Raw genomic sequence first — 21,302 nt, forward strand, 5'->3', positions numbered from 1 at the left:
GGAGCCTTGTTATGCTGATGGGCGGGATGTAAATTGCCAACAGACACTTGGGAGAAGTGTATGGTGTTTCCTGAAACATCTAAAAAACAAAGCAACAGAGCCTAGGGCACTTCCACTTATGGTCCTATAGCTTAGGGAAATTAAAATCAAAAAGACACAGCCACCCCAAAGTTTGGAACGGCTCTGTTTACAAGAACCTCGTTTACAGTACAAGTTCAACATCGCAGAAAGTGAAAAATGGATAAAAAAGATGTGGTATTTACTTACAAAGCAATATCACTCAGCAATGAAATCTGTGTCATCAGGCCCTTAGCAGCACAATGAGTGGATTCAGGTATGATGATTCTAACTGAAATAAGTCACACAGAAAAAGAAACATCATAAGATATCAGTAATACACGGAATGGAAACTTGGCTACACAGGAACTGAATTACAGAACAGAACAGGGTCTCAAATTTAGAAAACCAACTTATGCTTGCTTAAGGGGAAAGGTGAGTTGGGGTGCTGCATCAAACCAGAGATTGAAATGAGCACAGATAAAGTTCCTTAAGCCAAATATGGAATAGACAAGAGCTACTCCTTGCTCAATGAAATGGACTCAACACCCCATATTAAACGCCTAAGAATGTACCTGACTAGTAAGTATCTTAAAACCTATGGATTGCTATGTCTCCGAAAGAGAATCAAGCATGTGTACAGGGGCATAAACGCAGCAGTGATAGGATTGGAGAGGTTCGGTGAGCATATGAAGACCCTTTGAAGTCATATTTCATGGTACCCATTCCACGGGTCTCAACTCTCCAGGTTTAAGGTATTCTTCCTTCAGCTAAAACATGCATGTGGAACCCAGAGTATGATCAACCATGTGAACGGGAGACGTGTTCAAATATATCTCAGTTTTCCTCCCCTGGTACTCGGGTGCAACATTCCAGACGCTTTACTAACACTCTCCCGACTTGGAGAGTCAGTCCCTTTAACCTCCTGTTTGGTCCAGTTTGCAATTTCTGTGGAAGATGAACAGGAATAGCGAGAACCAATGAGAGACTAGCTGGAGGTGTCTGCACGGGCAAATTTACCTCTCATTTCCCACCAGGAAGAGGAATTAACCAAAGGCTCAGCATGCCGGGCCGGAACCAGATTAGGCCCTGAAGCCATCCTGCGGTGTTGCGGCCAGGTCACAAGAAAGCGAGTTGAAGAAAGGAGCTCAGGGGCACTGTAATTCACAAACCTGCAGAGTTATAAATGACAGCTATCGTCCAAAAATAGACTGAAGTAAGGCTGCCAAGAGGACTTGAAAGCGGGGCAGAATTGCAGGAAACCGATTTCAGGAGGTAGACTGGAATTGCATTGAAAGCATAGGAAAAGAGGCAGAACGTCCACAATGATGCACTTGGCCAAAAAGGGCGTATGCGTTTTTTCCTGAATATATTCAGGAAAAAACGCATAAGCACTTTTTGGCCAACCAAGCAAGCTTGCAAAGGAAATCTGCACTACAATGAATTCTCACTTTCCCCCGGTCAAAAGGGCCATCTGAAAAAAGTGTAAAATCCAGAAAGGCAGGACAGGCCATTGAAAACTTGGAGCCTTGTTATGCTGATGGGCGGGATGTAAATTGCCAACAGACACTTGGGAGAAGTGTATGGTGTTTCCTGAAACATCTAAGAAACAAAGCAACAGAGCCTAGGGCACTTCCACTTATGGTCCTATAGCTTAGGGAAATTAAAATCAAAAAGACACAGCCACCCCAAAGTTTGGAACGGCTCTGTTTATAAGAACCTCGTTTACAGTACAAGTTCAACATCGCAGAAAGTGAAAAATGGATAAAGAAGTTGTGGTATTCACCTACAAAGCAATATCACTCAGCAATGAAATCTATGTCATCAGGCCCTTAGCAGCACAATGAGTGGATTCAGGTATGATGATTGTAACTGAAATAAGTCACACAGAAAAAGAAACATCATAAGATATCAGTAATACACGGAATGTAAACTTGGCTACACAGGAACTGAATTACAGAACAGAACAGGGTCTCAAATTTAGAAAACCAACTTATGCTTGCTTAAGGGGAAAGGTGAGTTGGGGTGCTGCATAAAACCAGAGATTGAAATGAGCACAGATAAAGTTCCTTAAGCCAAATATGGAATAGACAAGAGCTACTCCTTGCTCAACGAAATGGACTCAACACCGCATATTAAACGCCTAAGAATGTACCTGACTAGTAAGTATCTTAAAACCTATGGATTGCTATGTCTCCGAAAGAGAATCAAGCATGTGTACAGGGGCATAAACGCAGCAGTGATAGGATTGGAGAGGTTCGGTGAGCAAATGAAGACCCTTTGAAGTCATATTGCATGGTACCCATTCCACGGGTTTCAACTACCCAGGTTTAAGGTATTCTTCCTTCAGCTAAAACATGCATGTGGAACCTAGAGTATGATCAACCATGTGATGGGGAGACGTGTTCAAATATGTCTCAGTTTTCGTACCCTGGTACTCGGGTGCAACATTCCAGATGCTTTATTAACACTCTCCCGACTTGGAGAGTCAGTCCCTTTAACCTCCTGTTTGGCCCAGTTTGCAATTTCTGCGGAAGATGAACAGGAATAGCGAGAACCAATGAGAGGCTAGCTGGAGGTATCTGGACGGGCAAATTTAACTCTCACTTCCCACCAGGAAGAGGAATTAATCAAAGGCTCAGCGTGCCGTGCCGGATCCAGATTAGGGCCTGAAGCCATCCTGCGGTGTTGCGGCCAGCTCACAAGAAAGCGAGTTGAAGAAAGGAGCTCAGGGGCACTGTAATTCACAAACCTGCAGAGTTATAAATGACAGCTATCGTCCAAAAATAGACTGAAGTAAGGCTGCCAAGAGGACTTGAAAACGGGGCAGAATTGCAGGAAACCGATTTCAGGAGGTAGACTGGAATTGCATTGAAAGCATAGGAAAAGAGGCAGAACGTCCACAATGATGCACTTGGCCAAAAAGGGCGTATGCGTTTTTTCCTGAATATATTCAGGAAAAAACGCATACGCCCTTTTTGGCCAACCAAGCAAGCTTGCAAAGGAAATCTGCACTACAATGAAGTCTCACTTCCCCCTGGTCAAAAGGGCCATCTGAAAAAAGTGTAAAATCCAGAAAGGCAGGACAGGCCATGGAGAACTGGGAGCCTTGTTATGCTGATGGGCGGGATGTAAATTGCCAACAACCACTCGGGAGAAGTGTATGGTGTTTCCTGAAACATCTAAAAAACAAAGCAACAGAGCCTAGGGCACTTCCACTTATGGTCCTATAGCTTAGGGAATTTAAAATCAAAAAGACACAGCCACCCCAAAGTTTGGAACGGCTCTGTTTACAAGAACCTCGTTTACAGTACAAGTTCAACATCGCAGAAAGTGAAAAATGGATAAAGAAGTTGTGGTATTTACTTAAAAAGCAATATCACTCAGCAATGAAATCTGTGTCATCAGGCCCTTAGCAGCACAATGAGTGGATTCAGGTATGATGATTCTAACTGAAATAAGTCACACAGAAAAAGAAACATCATAAGATATCAGTAATACACGGAATGTAAACTTGGCTACACAGGAACTGAATTACAGAACAGAACAGGGTCTCAAATTTCGAAAACCAACTTATGCTTGCTTAAGGGGAAAGGTGAGTTGGGGTGCTGCATAAAACCAGAGATTGAAATGAGCACAGATAAAGTTCCTTAAGCCAAATATGGAATAGACAAGAGCTACTCCTTGCTCAACGAAATGGACTCAACACCGCATATTAAACGCCTAAGAATGTACCTGACTAGTAAGTATCTTAAAACCTATGGATTGCTATGTCTCCGAAAGAGAATCAAGCATGTGTACAGGGGCATAAACGCAGCAGTGATAGGATTGGAGAGGTTCGGTGAGCAAATGAAGACCCTTTGAAGTCATATTGCATGGTACCCATTCCACGGGTTTCAACTACCCAGGTTTTAGGTATTCTTCCTTCAGCTAAAACATGCATGTGGAACCCAAGTATGATCAACCATGTGAACGGGAGACGTGTTCAAATATGTCTCAGTTTTCTTCCCCTGGTACTCGGGTGCAACATTCCAGACGCTTTACTAACACTCTCCCGACTTGGAGAGTCAGTCCCTTTAACCTCCTGTTTGGCACAGTTTGCAATTTCTGCGGAAGATGAACAGGAATAGCGAGAACCAATGAGAGGCTAGCTGGAGGTGTCTGGACGGGTAAATTTAACTCTCATTTCCCACCAGGAAGAGGAAATAACCAAAGCCTCAGCATGCCGTGCCAGAACCAGATTAGGGCCTGAAGACATCCTGCGGTGTTGCGGCCAGGTCACAAGAAAGCGAGTTGAAGAAAGGAGCTCAGGGGCACTGTAATTCACAAACCTGCAGAGTTATAAATGACAGCTATCGTCCAAAAATAGACTGAAGTAAGGCTGCCAAGAGGACTTGAAAGCGGGGCAGAATTGCAGGAAACCGATTTCAGGAGGTAGACTGGAATTGCACTGAAGGCATATGAAAAGAGGCAGAACGTCCACAATGATGCACTTGGCCAAAAAGGGCGTATGCGTTTTTTCCTGAATATATTCAGGAAAAAACGCATACGCCCTTTTTGGCCAACCAAGCAAGCTTACAAAGGAAATCTGCACTACAATGAAGTCTCACTTCCCCCCGGTCAAAAGGGCCATCTGAAAAAAGTGTAAAATCCAGAAAGGCAGGACAGGCCATGGAGAACTGGGAGCCTTGTTATGCTGATGGACGGGATGTAAATTGCAAACAACCACTCTGGAGAAGTGTATGGTGTTTCCTGAAACATCTAAAAAACAAAGCAACAGAGCCTAGGGCACTTCCACTTATGGTCCTATAGCTTAGGGAATTTAAAATCAAAAAGACACAGCCACCCCAAAGATTGGAATGGCTCTGTTTACAAGAACCTCGTTTACAGTACAAGTTCAACATCGCAGAAAGTGAAAAATGGATAAAGAAGTTGTGGTATTTACTTACAAAGCAATATCACTCAGCAATGAAATCTGTGTCATCAGGCCCTTAGCAGCACAATGAGTGGATTCAGGTATGATGATTCTAACTGAAATAAGTCACACAGAAAAAGAAACATCATAAGATATCAGTAATACACGGAATGTAAACTTGGCTACACAGGAACTGAATTACAGAACAGAACAGGGTCTCAAATTTCGAAAACCAACTTACGCTTGCTTAAGGGGAAAGGTGAGTTGGGGTGCTGCATAAAACCAGAGATTGAAATGAGCACAGATAAAGTTCCTTAAGCCAAATATGGAATAGACAAGAGCTACTCCTTGCTCAACGAAATGGACTCAACACCGCATATTAAACGCCTAAGAATGTACCTGACTAGTAAGTATCTTAAAACCTATGGATTGCTATGTCTCCGAAAGAGAATCAAGCATGTGTACAGGGGCATAAACGCAGCAGTGATAGGATTGGAGAGGTTCGGTGAGCAAATGAAGACCCTTTGAAGTCATATTGCATGGTACCCATTCCACGGGTTTCAACTACCCAGGTTTTAGGTATTCTTCCTTCAGCTAAAACATGCCTGTGGAACCCAAGTATGATCAACCATGTGAACGGGAGACGTGTTCAAATATGTCTCAGTTTTCGTCCCCTGGTACTCGGGTGCAACATTCCAGACGCTTTACTAACACTCTCCCCACTTGGAGAGTCAGCGCCTTTAACCTCCTGCTTGGCCCAGTTTGCAATTTCTGTGGAAGATGAACAGGAATAGCGAGAACCAATGAGAGGCTAGCTGGAGGTGTCTGGACGGGCAAATTTAACTCTCATTTCCCACCAGGAAGAGGAAATAACCAAAGGCTCAGTGTGCCGTGCCGGAACCAGATTAGGGCCTGAAGCCATCCTGCGGTGTTGCGGCCAGCTCACAAGAAAGCGAGTTGAAGAAAGGAGCTCAGGGGCACTGTAATTCACAAACCTGCAGAGTTATAAATGACAGCTATCGTCCAAAAATAGACTGAAGTAAGGCTGCCAAGAGGACTTGAAAGCGGGGCAGAATTGCAGGAAACCGATTTCAGGAGGTAGACTGGAATTGCATTGAAAGCATAGGAAAAGAGGCAGAACGTCCACAATGATGCACTTGGCCAAAAAGGGCGTATGCGTTTTTTCCTGAATATATTCAGGAAAAAACGCATACGCCCTTTTTGGCCAACCAAGCAAGCTTGCAAAGGAAATCTGCACTACAATGAAGTCTCACTTCCCCCTGTTCAAAAGGGCCATCTGAAAAAAGTGTAAAATCCAGAAAGGCAGGACAGGCCATGGAGAACTGGGAGCCTTGTTATGCTGATGGGCGGGATGTAAATTGCCAACAGACACTCGGGAGAAGTGTATGGTGTTTCCTGAAACATCTAAAAAACAAAGCAACAGAGCCTAGGGCACTTCCACTTATGGTCCTATAGCTTAGGGAATTTAAAATCAAAAAGACACAGCCACCCCAAAGTTTGGAACGGCTCTGTTTACAATAACCTCGTTTACAGTACAAGTTCAACATCGTAGAAAGTGAAAAATGGATAAAGAAGTTGTGGTATTTACTTACAAAGCAATATCACTCAGCAATGAAATCTGTGTCATCAGGCCCTTAGCAGCACAATGAGTGGATTCAGGTATGATGATTCTAACTGAAATAAGTCACACAGAAAAAGAAACATCATAAGATATCAGTAATACACGGAATGTAAACTTGGCTACACAGGAACTGAATTACAGAACAGAACAGGGTCTCAAATTTCGAAAACCAACTTATGCTTGCTTAAGGGGAAAGGTGAGTTGGGGTGCTGCATAAAACCAGAGATTGAAATGAGCACAGATAAAGTTCCTTAAGCCAAATATGGAATAGACAAGAGCTACTCCTTGCTCAACGAAATGGACTCAACACCGCATATTAAACGCCTAAGAATGTACCTGACTAGTAAGTATCTTAAAACCTATGGATTGCTATGTCTCCGAAAGAGAATCAAGCATGTGTACAGGGGCATAAACGCAGCAGTGATAGGATTGGAGAGGTTCGGTGAGCAAATGAAGACCCTTTGAAGTCATATTGCATGGTACCCATTCCACGGGTTTCAACTACCCAGGTTTTAGGTATTCTTCCTTCAGCTAAAACATGCCTGTGGAACCCAAGTATGATCAACCATGTGAACGGGAGACGTGTTCAAATATGTCTCAGTTTTCGTCCCCTGGTACTCGGGTGCAACATTCCAGACGCTTTACTAACACTCTCCCCACTTGGAGAGTCAGCGCCTTTAACCTCCTGCTTGGCCCAGTTTGCAATTTCTGTGGAAGATGAACAGGAATAGCGAGAACCAATGAGAGGCTAGCTGGAGGTGTCTGGACGGGCAAATTTAACTCTCATTTCCCACCAGGAAGAGGAAATAACCAAAGGCTCAGTGTGCCGTGCCGGAACCAGATTAGGGCCTGAAGCCATCCTGCGGTGTTGCGGCCAGCTCACAAGAAAGCGAGTTGAAGAAAGGAGCTCAGGGGCACTGTAATTCACAAACCTGCAGAGTTATAAATGACAGCTATCGTCCAAAAATAGACTGAAGTAAGGCTGCCAAGAGGACTTGAAAGCGGGGCAGAATTGCAGGAAACCGATTTCAGGAGGTAGACTGGAATTGCATTGAAAGCATAGGAAAAGAGGCAGAACGTCCACAATGATGCACTTGGCCAAAAAGGGCGTATGCGTTTTTTCCTGAATATATTCAGGAAAAAACGCATACGCCCTTTTTGGCCAACCAAGCAAGCTTGCAAAGGAAATCTGCACTACAATGAAGTCTCACTTCCCCCTGTTCAAAAGGGCCATCTGAAAAAAGTGTAAAATCCAGAAAGGCAGGACAGGCCATGGAGAACTGGGAGCCTTGTTATGCTGATGGGCGGGATGTAAATTGCCAACAGACACTAGGGAGAAGTGTATGGTGTTTCCTGAAACATCTAAAAAACAAAGCAACAGAGCCTAGGGCACTTCCACTTATGGTCCTATAGCTTAGGGAATTTAAAATCAAAAAGACACAGCCACCCCAAAGTTTGGAACGGCTCTGTTTACAATAACCTCGTTTACAGTACAAGTTCAACATCGCAGAAAGTGAAAAATGGATAAAGAAGTTGTGGTATTTACTTACAAAGCAATATCACTCAGCAATGAAATCTGTGTCATCAGGCCCTTAGCAGCACAATGAGTGGATTCAGGTATGATGATTCTAACTGAAATAAGTCACACAGAAAAAGAAACATCATAAGATATCAGTAATACACGGAATGTAAACTTGGCTACACAGGAACTGAATTACAGAACAGAACAGGGTCTCAAATTTCGAAAACCAACTTATGCTTGCTTAAGGGGAAAGGTGAGTTGTGGTGCTGCATAAAACCAGAGATTGAAATGAGCACAGATAAAGTTCCTTAAGTCAAATATGGAATAGACAAGAGCTACTCCTTGCTCAACGAAATGGACTCCACACCGCATTTTAAACGTCTAAGAATGTACCTGACTAGTAAGTATCGTAAAACTTATGGATTGCTATGTCTCCAAAAGAGAATCAAGCATGTGTACAGGTGCATAAACGTAGCAGTGATAGGATTGGAGAGGTTCGGTGAGCAAATGAAGACCCTTTGAAGTCATATTGCATGGTACCCATTCCACGGGTTTCAACTACCCAGGTTTAAGGTATTCTTCCTTCAGCTAAAACATGCATGTGGAACCTAGAGTATGATCAACCATGTGATGGGGAGACGTGTTCAAATATGTCTCAGTTTTCGTACCCTGGTACTCGGGTGCAACATTCCAGACGCCTTACTAACACTCTCCCGACTTGGACAGTCAGTCCCTTTAACCTCCTGTTTGGCCCAGTTTGCAATTTCTGCGGAAGATGAACAGGAATAGCGAGAACCAATGAGAGGCTAGCTGGAGGTATCTGGACGGCCAAATTTAACTCTCATTTCCCACCAGGAAGAGGAATTAACCAAAGGCTCAGCGTGCCGTGCCGGATCCAGATTAGGGCCTGAAGCCATCCTGCGGTGTTGCGGCCAGGTCACAAGAAAGCGAGTTGAAGAAAGGAGCTCAGGGGCACTGTAATTCACAAACCTGCAGAGTTATAAATGACAGCTATCGTCCAAAAATAGACTGAAGTAAGGCTGCCAAGAGGACTTGAAAGCGGGGCAGAATTGCAGGAAACCGATTTCAGGAGGTAGACTGGAATTGCATTGAAAGCATAGGAAAAGAGGTAGAACGTCCACAATGATGCACTTGGCCAAAAAGGGCGTATGCGTTTTTTCCTGAATATATTCAGGAAAAAACGCATACGCCCTTTTTGGCCAACCAAGCAAGCTTGCAAAGGAAATCTGCACTACAATGAAGTCTCACTTCCCCCCGGTCAAAAGGGCCATCTGAAAAAAGTGTAAAATCCAGAAAGGCAGGACAGGCCATGGAGAACTGGGAGCCTTGTTATGCTGATGGGCGGGATGTAATTTGCCAAAAACCACTCGGGAGAAGTGTATGGTGTTTCCTGAAACATCTAAAAAACAAAGCAACAGAACCTAGGGCACTTCCACTTATGGTTCTATAGCTTAGGGAAATTAAAATGAAAAAGACACAGCCACCCCAAAGTTTGGAACGGCTCTGTTTACAAGAACCTCGTTTACAGTACAAGTTCAACATCGCAGAAAGTGAAAAATGGATAAAGAAGTTGTGGTATTTACTTACAAAGCAATATCACTCAGCAATGAAATCTGTGTCATCAGGCCCTTAGCAGCACAATGAGTGGATTCAGGTATGATGATTCTAACTGAAATAAGTCACACAGAAAAAGAAACATCGTAAGATATCAGTAATACACGGAATGTAAACTTGGCTACACAGGAACTGCATTCCAAAAGAGAACAGGGTCTCAAATTTAGAAAACCAACTTATGCTTGCTTAAGGGTAAAGGTGAGTTGGGGTGCTGCATAAAACCAGAGATTGAAATGAGCACAGATAAAGTTCCTTAAGCCAAATATGGAATAGACAAGAGCTACTCCTTGCTCAATGAAATGGACTCAACACCCCATATTAAACGCCTAAGAATGTACCTGACTAGTAAGTATCTTAAAACCTATGGATTGCTATGTCTCCAAAAGAGAATCAAGCGTGTGTACAGGGGCATAAACGCAGCAGTGATAGGATTGGAGAGGTTCGGTGAGCAAATGAAGACCCTTTGAAGTCATATTGCATGGTACCCATTACACGGGTCTCAACTCTCCAGGTTTAAGGTATTCTTCCTTCAGCTAAAACATGCATGTGGAACCCAGAGTATGATCAACCATGTGAACGGGAGACGTGTTCAAATATGTCTCAGTTTTCCTCCCCTGGTACTCGGGTGCAACATTCCAGACGCTTTACTAACACTCTCCCCACTTGGAGAGTCAGCGCCTTTAACCTCCTGCTTGGCCCAGTTTGCAATTTCTGTGGAAGATGAACAGGAATAGCGAGAACCAATGAGAGGCTAGCTGGAGGTGTCTGGACGGGCAAATTTAACTCTCATTTCCCACCAGGAAGAGGAAATAACCAAAGGCTCAGTGTGCCGTGCCGGAACCAGATTAGGGCCTGAAGCCATCCTGCGGTGTTGCGGCCAGCTCATAAGAAAGCGAGTTGAAGAAAGGAGCTCAGGGGCACTGTAATTCACAAACCTGCAGAGTTATAAATGACAGCTATCGTCCAAAAATAGACTGAAGTAAGGCTGCCAAGAGGACTTGAAAGCGGGGCAGAATTGCAGGAAACCGATTTCAGGATGTAGACTGGAATTGCATTGAAGGCATAGGAAAAGAGGCAGAACGTCCACAATGATGCACTTGGCCAAAAAGGGCGTATGCGTTTTTTCCTGAATATATTCAGGAAAAAACGCATACGCCCTTTTTGGCCAACCAAGCAAGCTTGCAAAGGAAATCTGCACTACAATGAAGTCTCACTTCCCCATGTTCAAAAGGGCCATCTGAAAAAAGTGTAAAATCCAGAAAGGCAGGACAGGCCATGGAGAACTGGGAGCCTTGTTATGCTGATGGGCGGGATGTAAATTGCCAACAGACACTCGGGAGAAGTGTATGGTGTTTCCTGAAACATCTAAAAAACAAAGCAACAGAGCCTAGGGCACTTCCACTTATGGTCCTATAGCTTAGGGAATTTAAAATCAAAAAGACACAGCCACCCCAAAGTTTGGAACGGCTCTGTTTACAATAACCTCGTTTACAGTACAAGTTCAACATCGCAGAAAGTGAAAAATGGATAAAGAAGTTGTGGTATTTACTTAAAAAGCAATATCACTCAGCAATGAAATCTGTGTCATCAGGCCCTTAGCAGCACAATGAGTGGATTCAGGTATGATGATTCTAACTGAAATAAGTCACACAGAAAAAGAAACATCATAAGATATCAGTAATACACGGAATGTAAACTTGGCTACACAGGAACTGAATTACAGAACAGAACAGGGTCTCAAATTTCGAAAACCAACTTATGCTTGCTTAAGGGGAAAATTGAGTTGGGGTGCTGCATAAAACCAGAGATTGAAATGAGCACAGATAAAGTTCCTTAAGCCAAATATGGAATAGACAAGAGCTACTCCTTGCTCAACGAAATGGACTCAACACCGCATATTAAACGCCTAAGAATGTACCTGACTAGTAAGTATCTTAAAACCTATGGATTGCTATGTCTCCGAAAGGGAATCAAGCATGTGTACAGGGGCATAAACGCAGCAGTGATAGGATTGGAGAGGTTCGGTGAGCAAATGAAGACCCTTTGAAGTCATATTGCATGGTACCCATTCCACGGGTTTCAACTACCCAGGTTTTAGGTATTCTTCCTTCAGCTAAAACATGCATGTGGAACCCAAGTATGATCAACCATGTGAACGGGAGACGTGTTCAAATATGTCTCAGTTTTCGTCCCCTGGTACTCGGGTGCAACATTCCAGACGCTTTACTAACACTCTCCCCACTTGGAGAGTCAGCGCCTTTAACCTCCTGTTTGGCCCAGTTTGCAATTTCTGTGGAAGATGAACAGGAATAGCGAGAACCAATGAGAGGCTAGCTGGAGGTGTCTGGACGGGCAAATTTAACTCTCATTTCCCACCAGGAAGAGGAAATAACCAAAGGCTCTGTGTGCCGTGCCGGAACCAGATTAGGGCCTGAAGCCATCCTGCGGTGTTGCGGCCAGCTCACAAGAAAACGAGTTGAAGAAAGGAGCTCAGGGGCACTGTAATTCACAAACCTGCAGAGTTATAAATGACAGCTATCGTCCAAAAATAGACTGAAGTAAGGCTGCCAAGAGGACTTGAAAGCGGGGCAGAATTGCAGGAAACCGATTTCAGGAGGTAGACTGGAATTGCATTGAAAGCATAGGAAAAGAGGCCGAACGTCCACAATCATGCACTTGGCCAAAAAGGGCGTATGCGTTTTTTCCTGAATATATTCAGGAAAAAACGCATACGCCCTTTTTGGCCAACCAAGCAAGCTTGCAAAGGAAATCTGCACTACAATGAAGTCTCACTTCCCCCGGTCAAAAGGGCCATCTGAAAAAAGTGTAAAATCCAGAAAGGCAGGACAGGCCATGGAGAACTGGGAGCCTTGTTATGCTGAAGGGCGGGATGTAAATTGCCAACAAACACTCGGGAGAAGTGTATGGTGTTTCCTGAAACATCTAAAAAACAAAGCAAGAGAGCCTAGGGCACTTCCACTTATGGTCCTATAGCTTAGGGAATTTAAAATCAAAAAGACACAGCCACCCCAAAGTTTCGAATGGCTCTGTTTACAAGAACCTCGTTTACAGTACAAGTTCAACATCGTAGAAAGTGAAAAATGGATAAAAAAGTTGTGGTATTTACTTACAAAGCAATATCACTCAGCAATGAAATCTGTGTCATCAGGCCCTTAGCAGCACAATGAGTGGATTCAGGTATGATGATTCTAACTGAAATAAGTCACACAGAAAAAGAAACATCATAAGATATCACTAATACACGGAATGTAAACTTGGCTACACAGGAACTGCATTCCAAAAGAGAACAGGGTCTCAAATTTAGAAAACCAACTTATGCTTGCTTAAGGGGAAAGGTGAGTTGGGGTGCTGCATAAAACCAGAGATTGAAATGAGCACAGATAAAGTTCCTTAAGCCAAATATGGAATAGACAAGAGCTACTCCTTGCTCAACGAAATGGACTCAACACCGCATATTAAACGCCTAAGAATGTACCTGACTAGTAAGTATCTTAAAACCTATGGATTGCTATGTCTCCGAAAGAGAATCAAGCATGTGTACAGGGGCATAAACGCAGCAGTGATAGGATTGGAGAGGTTCAGTGAGCAAATGAAAACCCTTTGAAGTCATATTGCATGGTACCCATTCCACGGGTTTCAACTACCCAGATTTTAGGTATTCTTCCTTCAGCTAAAACATGCATGTGGAACCCAGAGTATGATCAACCATGTGATCTGGAGACGTGTTCAAATATGTCTCAGTTTTCCTCCCCTGGTACTCGGGTGCAACATTCCAGATGCTTTACTAACACTCTCCCGACTTGGAGAGTCAGTCCCTTTAACCTCCTGTTTGGCCCAGTTTGCTATTTCTGCGGAAGATGAACAGGAATAGCAAGAACCAATGAGAGGCTAGCTGGAGGTGTCTGGACGGGCAAATTCAACTCTCATTTCCCACCAGGAAGAGGAATTAACCAATGGCTCAGCATGCCGGGCCGGAACCAGATTAGGGCCCGAAGCCATCCTGCGGTGTTGCGGCCAGGTCACAAGAAAGCGAGTTGAAGAAAGGAGCTCAGGGGCACTGTAATTCACAAACCTGCAGAGTTATAAATGACAGCTATCGTCCAAAAATAGACTGAAGTAAGGCTGCCAAGAGGACTTGAAAGCGGGGCAGAATTGCAGGAAACCGATTTCAGGAGGTAGACTGGAATTGCATTGAAAGCATAGGAAAAGAGGCAGAACGTCCACAATGATGCACTTGGCCAAAAAGGGCGTATGCGTTTTTTCCTGAATATATTCAGGAAAAAACGCATACGCCCTTTTTGGCCAACCAAGCAAGCTTGCAAAGGAAATCTGCACTACAATGAAGTCTCACTTCCCCCCGGTCAAAAGGGCCATCTGAAAAAAGTGTAAAATCCAGAAAGGCAGGACAGGCCATGGAGAACTGGGAGCCCTGTTATGCTGATGGGCGGGATGTAAATTGCCAACAACCACTCGGGAGAAGTGTATGGTGTTTCCTGAAACATCTAAAATACAAAGCAACAGAACCTAGGGCACTTCCACTTATGGTCCTATAGCTTAGGGAAATTAAAATGAAAAAGACACAGCCACCCCAAAGTTTGGAACGGCTCTGTTTACAAGAACCTCGTTTACAGTACAAGTTCAACATCGCAGAAAGTGAAAAATGGATAAAGAAGTTGTGGTATTTACTTACAAAGCAATATCACTCAGCAATGAAATCTGTGTCATCAGGCCCTTAGCAGCACAATGAGTGGATTCAGGTATGATGATTCTAACTGAAATAAGTCACACAGAAAAAGAAACATCATAAGATATCAGTAATACACGGAATGGAAACTTGGCTACACAGGAACTGAATTACAGAACAGAACAGGGTCTCAAATTTAGAAAACCAACTTATGCTTGCTTAAGGGTAAAGGTGAGTTGGGGTGCTGCATAAAACCAGAGATTGAAATGAGCACAGATAAAGTTCCTTAAGCCAAATATGGAATAGACAAGAGCTACTCCTTGCTCAACGAAATGGACTCAACACCGCATATTAAACGCCTAAGAATGTACCTGACTAGTAAATATCTTAAAACCTATAGATTGCTATGTCTCCGAAAGAGAATCAAGCATGTGTACAGGGGCATAAACGCAGCAGTGATAGGATTGGAGAGGTTCAGTGAGCAAATGAAGACCCTTTGAAGTCATATTGCATGGTACCCATTCCACGGGTTTCAACTACCCAGATTTTAGGTATTCTTCCTTCAGCTAAAACATGCATGTGGAACCCAGAGTATGATCAACCATGTGATCTGGAGACGTGTTCAAATATGTCTCAGTTTTCCTCCCCTGGTACTCGGGTGCAACATTCCAGATGCTTTACTAACACTCTCCCGACTTGGAGAGTCAGTCCCTTTAACCTCCTGTTTGGCCCAGTTTGCAATTTCTGCGGAAGATGAACAGGAATAGCGAGAACCAATGAGAGGCTAGCTGGAGGTGTCTGGACGGGCAAATTCAACTCTCATTTCCCACCAGGAAGAGGAATTAACCAAAGGCTCAGCATGCCGGGCCGGAACCAGATTAGGGCCTGAAGCCATCCTGCGGAGTTGCGGCCAGGTCACAAGAAAGCGAGTTGAAGAAAGGAGCTCAGGGGCACTGTAATTCACAAACCTGCAGAGTTATAAATGACAGCTATCGTCCAAAAATAGACTGAAGTAAGGCTGCCAAGAGGACTTGAAAGCGGGGCAGAATTGCAGGAAACCGATTTCAGGAGGTAGACTGGAATTGCATTGAAAGCATAGGAAAAGAGGCAGAACGTCCACAATGATGCACTTGGCCAAAAAGGGCGTATGCGTTTTTTCCTGAATATATTCAGGAAAAAACGCATACGCCCTTTTTGGCCAACCAAGCAAGCTTGCAAAGGAAATCTGCACTACAATGAAGTCTCACTTCCCCCCGGTCAAAAGGGCCATCTGAAAAAAGTGTAAAATCCAGAAAGGCAGGACAGGCCATGGAGAACTGGGAGCCTTGTTATGCTGATGGGCGGGATGTAAATTGCCAAGAACCACTTGGGAGAAGTGTATGGTGTTTCCTGAAACAACTAAAAAACAAAGCAACAGAACCTAGGGCACTTCCACTTATGGTCCTATAGCTTAGGGAAATTAAAATCAAAAAGACACAGCCACCCCAAAGTTTGGAACGGCTCTGTTTACAAGAACCTCGTTTACAGTACAAGTTCAACATCGCAGAAAGTGAAAAATGGATAAAGAAGTTGTGGTATTTACTTACAAAGCAATATCACTCAGCAATGAAATCTGTGTCATCAGGCCCTTAGCAGCACAGTGAGTGGATTCAGGTATGATGATTCTAACTGAAATAAGTCACACAGAAAAAGAAACATCATAAGATATCACTAATACACGGAATGTAAACTTGGCTACACAGGAACTGAATTACAGAACAGAACAGGGTCTCAAATTTAGAAAACCAACTTATGCTTGCTTAAGGGGAAAGGTGAGTTGGGGTGCTGCATAAAACCAGAGATTGAAATGAGCACAGATAAAGTTCCTGAAGCCAAATATGGAATAGACAAGAGCTACTCCTTGCTCAACGAAATGGACTCAAAACCCCATATTAAACGCCTAAGAATGTACCTGACTAGTAAGTATCTTAAAACCTATAGATTGCTATGTCTCCGAAAGAGAATCAAGCATGTGTACAGGGGCATAAACGCAGCAGTGATAGGATTGGAGAGGTTCAGTGAGCAAATGAAGACCCTTTGAAGTCATATTGCATGGTACCCATTCCACGGGTTTCAACTACCCAGATTTTAGGTATTCTTCCTTCAGCTAAAACATGCATGTGGAACCCAGAGTATGATCAACCATGTGATCTGGAGACGTGTTCAAATATGTCTCAGTTTTCCTCCCCTGGTACTCGGGTGCAACATTCCAGATGCTTTACTAACACTCTCCCGACTTGGAGAGTCAGTCCCTTTAACCTCCTGTTTGGCCCAGTTTGCAATTTCTGCGGAAGATGAACAGGAATAGCGAGAACCAATGAGAGGCTAGCTGGAGGTGTCTGGACGGGCAAATTCAACTCTCATTTCCCACCAGGAAGAGGAATTAACCAAAGGCTCAGCATGCCGGGCCGGAACCAGATTAGGGCCTGAAGCCATCCTGCGGAGTTGCGGCCAGGTCACAAGAAAGCGAGTTGAAGAAAGGAGCTCAGGGGCACTGTAATTCACAAACCTGCAGAGTTATAAATGACAGCTATCGTCCAAAAATAGACTGAAGTAAGGCTGCCAAGAGGACTTGAAAGCGGGGCAGAATTGCAGGAAACCGATTTCAGGAGGTAGACTGGAATTGCATTGAAAGCATAGGAAAAGAGGCAGAACGTCCACAATGATGCACTTGGCCAAAAAGGGCGTATGCGTTTTTTCCTGAATATATTCAGGAAAAAACACATACGCCCTTTTTGGCCAACCAAGCAAGCTTGCAAAGGAAATCTGCACTACAATGAAGTCTCACTTCCCCCCGGTCAAAAGGGCCATCTGAAAAAAGTGTAAAATCCAGAAAGGCAGGACAGGCCATGGAGAACTGGGAGCCTTGTTATGCTGATGGGCGGGATGTAAATTGCCAAGAACCACTTGGGAGAAGTGTATGGTGTTTCCTGAAACAACTAAAAAACAAAGCAACAGAACCTAGGGCACTTCCACTTATGGTCCTATAGCTTAGGGAAATTAAAATCAAAAAGACACAGCCACCCCAAAGTTTGGAACGGCTCTGTTTACAAGAACCTCGTTTACAGTACAAGTTCAACATCGCAGAAAGTGAAAAATGGATAAAGAAGTTGTGGTATTTACTTACAAAGCAATATCACTCAGCAATGAAATCTGTGTCATCAGGCCCTTAGCAGCACAATGAGTGGATTCACTTATGATGATTCTAACTGAAATAAGTCACACAGAAAAAGAAACATCATAAGATATCAGTAATACACGGAATGTAAACTTGGCTACACAGGAACTGCATTCCAAAACAGAACAGGGTCTCAAATTTAGAAAACCAACTTATGCTTGCTTAAGGGGAAAGGTGAGTTGGGGTGCTGCATAAAACCAGAGATTGAAATGAGCACAGATAAAGTTCCTTAAGCCAAATATGGAATAGACAAGAGCTACTCCTTGCGCAACGAAATGGACTCAACACCGCATATTAAACGCCTAAGAATGTACCTGACTAGTAAGTATCTTAAAACCTATGGATTGCTATGTCTCCGAAAGAGAATCAAGCATGTGTACATGGGCATAAATGCAGCAGTGATAGGATTGGAGGGGTTCGTGAGCAAATGAAGACCCTTTGAAGTCATATTGCATGGTACCCATTCCACGGGTCTCAACTCTCCAAGTTTAAGGTATTGTTCCTTCAGCTAAAACATGCATGTGGAACCTAGATTATGATCAACCATGTGATCGGGAGACGTGTTCAAATATGTCTCAGTTTTCGTACCCTGGTACTCGGGTTCAACATTCCAGACGCTTTACTAACACTCTCCCCACTTGGAGAGTCAGTCCCTTTAACCTCCTGTTTGGCCCAGTTTGCAATTTCTGTGGAAGATGAACAGGAATAGCGAGAACCAATGAGAGACTAGCTGGAGGTGTCTGGATGGGCAAATTTAACTCTCATTTCCCACCAGGAAGAGGAATTAACCAAAGGCTCAGCGTGCCATGCCGGAACCAGATTAGGGCCTGTAGACATCCTGCGGTGTTGCGGCCAGGTCACAAGAAAGCGAGTTGAAGAAAGGAGCTCAGGGGCACTGTAATTCAGAAACCTGCAGAGTTATAAATGACAGCTATCGTCCAAAAATAGACTGAAGTAAGGCTGCCAAGAGGACTTGAAAGCGGGGCAGAATTGCAGGAAACCGATATCAGGAGGTAGACTGGAATTGCATTAAAGGCATAGGAAAAGAGGCAGAACGTCCACAATGATGCACTTGGCCAAAAAGGGCGTATGCGTTTTTTCCTGAATATATTCAGGAAAAAACGCATACGCCCTTTTTGGCCAACCAAGCAAACTTGCAAAGGAAATCTGCACTACAATGAAGTCTCACTTCTCCCCAGTCAAAAGGGCCATCTGAAAAAAGTGTAAACTCCAGAAAGGCAGGACAGGCCATGGAGAACTGGGAGACTTGTTATGCTGATGGGCGGGATGTAAATTGCCAACAGACGCTCAGGAGAAGTGTATGGTGTTTCCTGAAACATCTAAAAAACAAAGCATCAGAGCCTAGGGCACTTCCACTTATGGTCCTATAGCTTAGGGAAATTAAAATGAAAAAGACACAGCCACCCCAAAGTTTGGAACGGCTCTGTTTACAAGAACCTCGTTTACAGTACAAGTTCAACATCGCAGAAAGTGAAAAATGGATAAAAAAGTTGTGGTATTTACTTACAAAGCAATATCACTCAGCAATGAAATCTGTGTCATCAGGCCCTTAGCAGCATAATGAGTGGATTCAGGTACGATGATTCTAACTGAAATAAGTCACACAGAAAAAGAAACATCATAAGATATCACTAATACACGGAATGTAAACTTGGCTACACAGGAACTGCATTCCAAAACAGAACAGGGTCTCAAATTTAGAAAACCAACTTATGCTTGCTTAAGGGGAAAGGTGAGTTGGGGTGCTGCATAAAACCAGAGATTGAAATGAGCACAGATAAAGTTCCTTAAGCCAAATATGGAATACACAAGAGCTACTCCTTGCTCAACGAAATGGACACAAAACCCCATATTAAACGCCTAAGAATGCACCTGACTAGTAAGTATCTTAAAACCTATGGATTGCTATGTCTCCGAAAGAGAATCAAGCATGTGTACAGGGGCATAAACGCAGCAGTGATAGGATTGGAGAGGTTCGTGAGCAAATGAAGACCCTTTGAAGTCATATTGCATGGTACCCATTCCACGGGTTTCAACTACCCAGGTTTAAGGTATTCTTCCTTCATCTAAAACATGCATGTGGAACCTAGAGTATGATCAACCATGTGATCGGGAGACGTGTTCAAATATGTCTCAGTTTTCGTACCCTGGTACTCGGGTGCAACATTCCAGACGCTTTACTAACACTCTCCCCACTTGGAGAGTCAGTCCCTTTAACTTCCTGTTTGGCCCAGTTTGCAATTTCTGTGGAAGATGAACAGGAATAGCGAGAACCAATGAAAGACTAGCTGGAGGTGTCTGGATGGGCAAATATAACTCTCATTTCCCACCAGGAAGAGGAATTAACCAAAGGCTCAGCGTGCCGTGCCAGAACCAGATTAGGGCCTGAAGACATCCTGCGGTGTTGCGGCCAGGTCACAAGAAAGCGAGTTGAAGAAAGGAGCTCAGGGGCACTGTAATTCACAAACCTGCAGAGTTATAAATGACAGCTATCGTCCAAAAATAGACTGAAGTAAGGCTGCCAAGAGGACTTGAAAGCGGGGCAGAATTGCAGGAAACCGATTTCAGGAGGTAGACTGGAATTGCATTGAAAGCATAGGAAAAGAGGCAGAACGTCCACAATGATGCACTTGGCCAAAAAGGGCGTATGCGTTTTTTCCTGAATATATTCAGGAAAAAACGCATACGCCCTTTTTGGCCAACCAAGCAAGCTTGCAAAGGAAATCTGCACTACAATGAAGTCTCACTTCCCCCCGGTCAAAAGGGCCATCTGAAAAAAGGGTAAAATCCAGAAAGGCAGGACAGGCCATGGAGAACTGGGAGCCTTGTTATGCTGATGGGCGGGATGTAAATTGCCAACAACCACTTGGGAGAAGTGTATGGTGTTTCCTGAAACATCTAAAAAACAAAGCAACAGAACCTAGGGCACTTCCACTTATGGTCCTATAGCTTAGGGAAATTAAAATCAAAAAGACACAGCCACCCCAAAGTTTGGAACGGCTCTGTTTACAAGAACCTCGTTTACAGTACAAGTTCAACATCGAAGAAAGTGAAAAATGGATAAAGAAGTTGTGGTATTTACTTACAAAGCAATATCACTCAGCAATGAAATCTGTGTCATCAGGCCCTTAGCATCACAATGAGTGGATTCAGGTATGATGATTCTAACTGAAATAAGTCACACAGAAAAAGAAACATCATAAGATATCAGTAATACACGGAATGTAAACTTGGCTACACAGGAACTGAATTACAGAACAGAACAGGGTCTCAAATTTAGAAAACCAACTTATGCTTGCTTAAGGGGAAAGGTGAGTTGGGGTGCTGCATAAAACCAGAGATTGAAATGAGCACAGATAAAGTTACTTAAGCCAAATATGGAATAGACAAGAGCTACTCCTTGCTCAACGAAATGGACTCAACACCGCATATTAAACGCCTAAGAATGTACCTGACTAGTAAGTATCTTAAAACCTATGGATTGCTATGTCTCCGAAAGAGAATCAAGCATGTGTACAGGGGCATAAACGCAGCAGTGATAGGATTGGAGAGGTTCGGTGAGCAAATGAACACCCTTTGAAGTCATAT

General features: G+C 43.6%; 1 long non-coding RNA gene across 9 annotated transcripts in view; it reads right to left on the reverse strand.

Moving 5' to 3' along the window:
* Window positions 1-21,302, reverse strand: part of LOC307181412 — a 505,184-nt gene that overhangs the window by 402,176 nt on the left and 81,706 nt on the right. For 8 of the 9 annotated variants that reach the window (XR_013826727.1, XR_013826728.1, XR_013826730.1 and 5 more), the window contains exons 4-5: window positions 11,321-11,406; window positions 3,424-3,505 (exon numbers count right to left, since the gene is read on the reverse strand). This is a non-coding gene — a long non-coding RNA (uncharacterized lncRNA). The remainder of the gene's footprint in view (window positions 1-3,423; window positions 3,506-11,320; window positions 11,407-21,302) is intronic. The other variant, XR_013826729.1, reaches the window with a different exon arrangement.

Source organism: Stenella coeruleoalba (assembly GCF_951394435.1).
Source record: "Stenella coeruleoalba genome assembly, contig: scaffold_195, whole genome shotgun sequence".
NCBI lineage: Eukaryota > Metazoa > Chordata > Mammalia > Artiodactyla > Delphinidae > Stenella > Stenella coeruleoalba.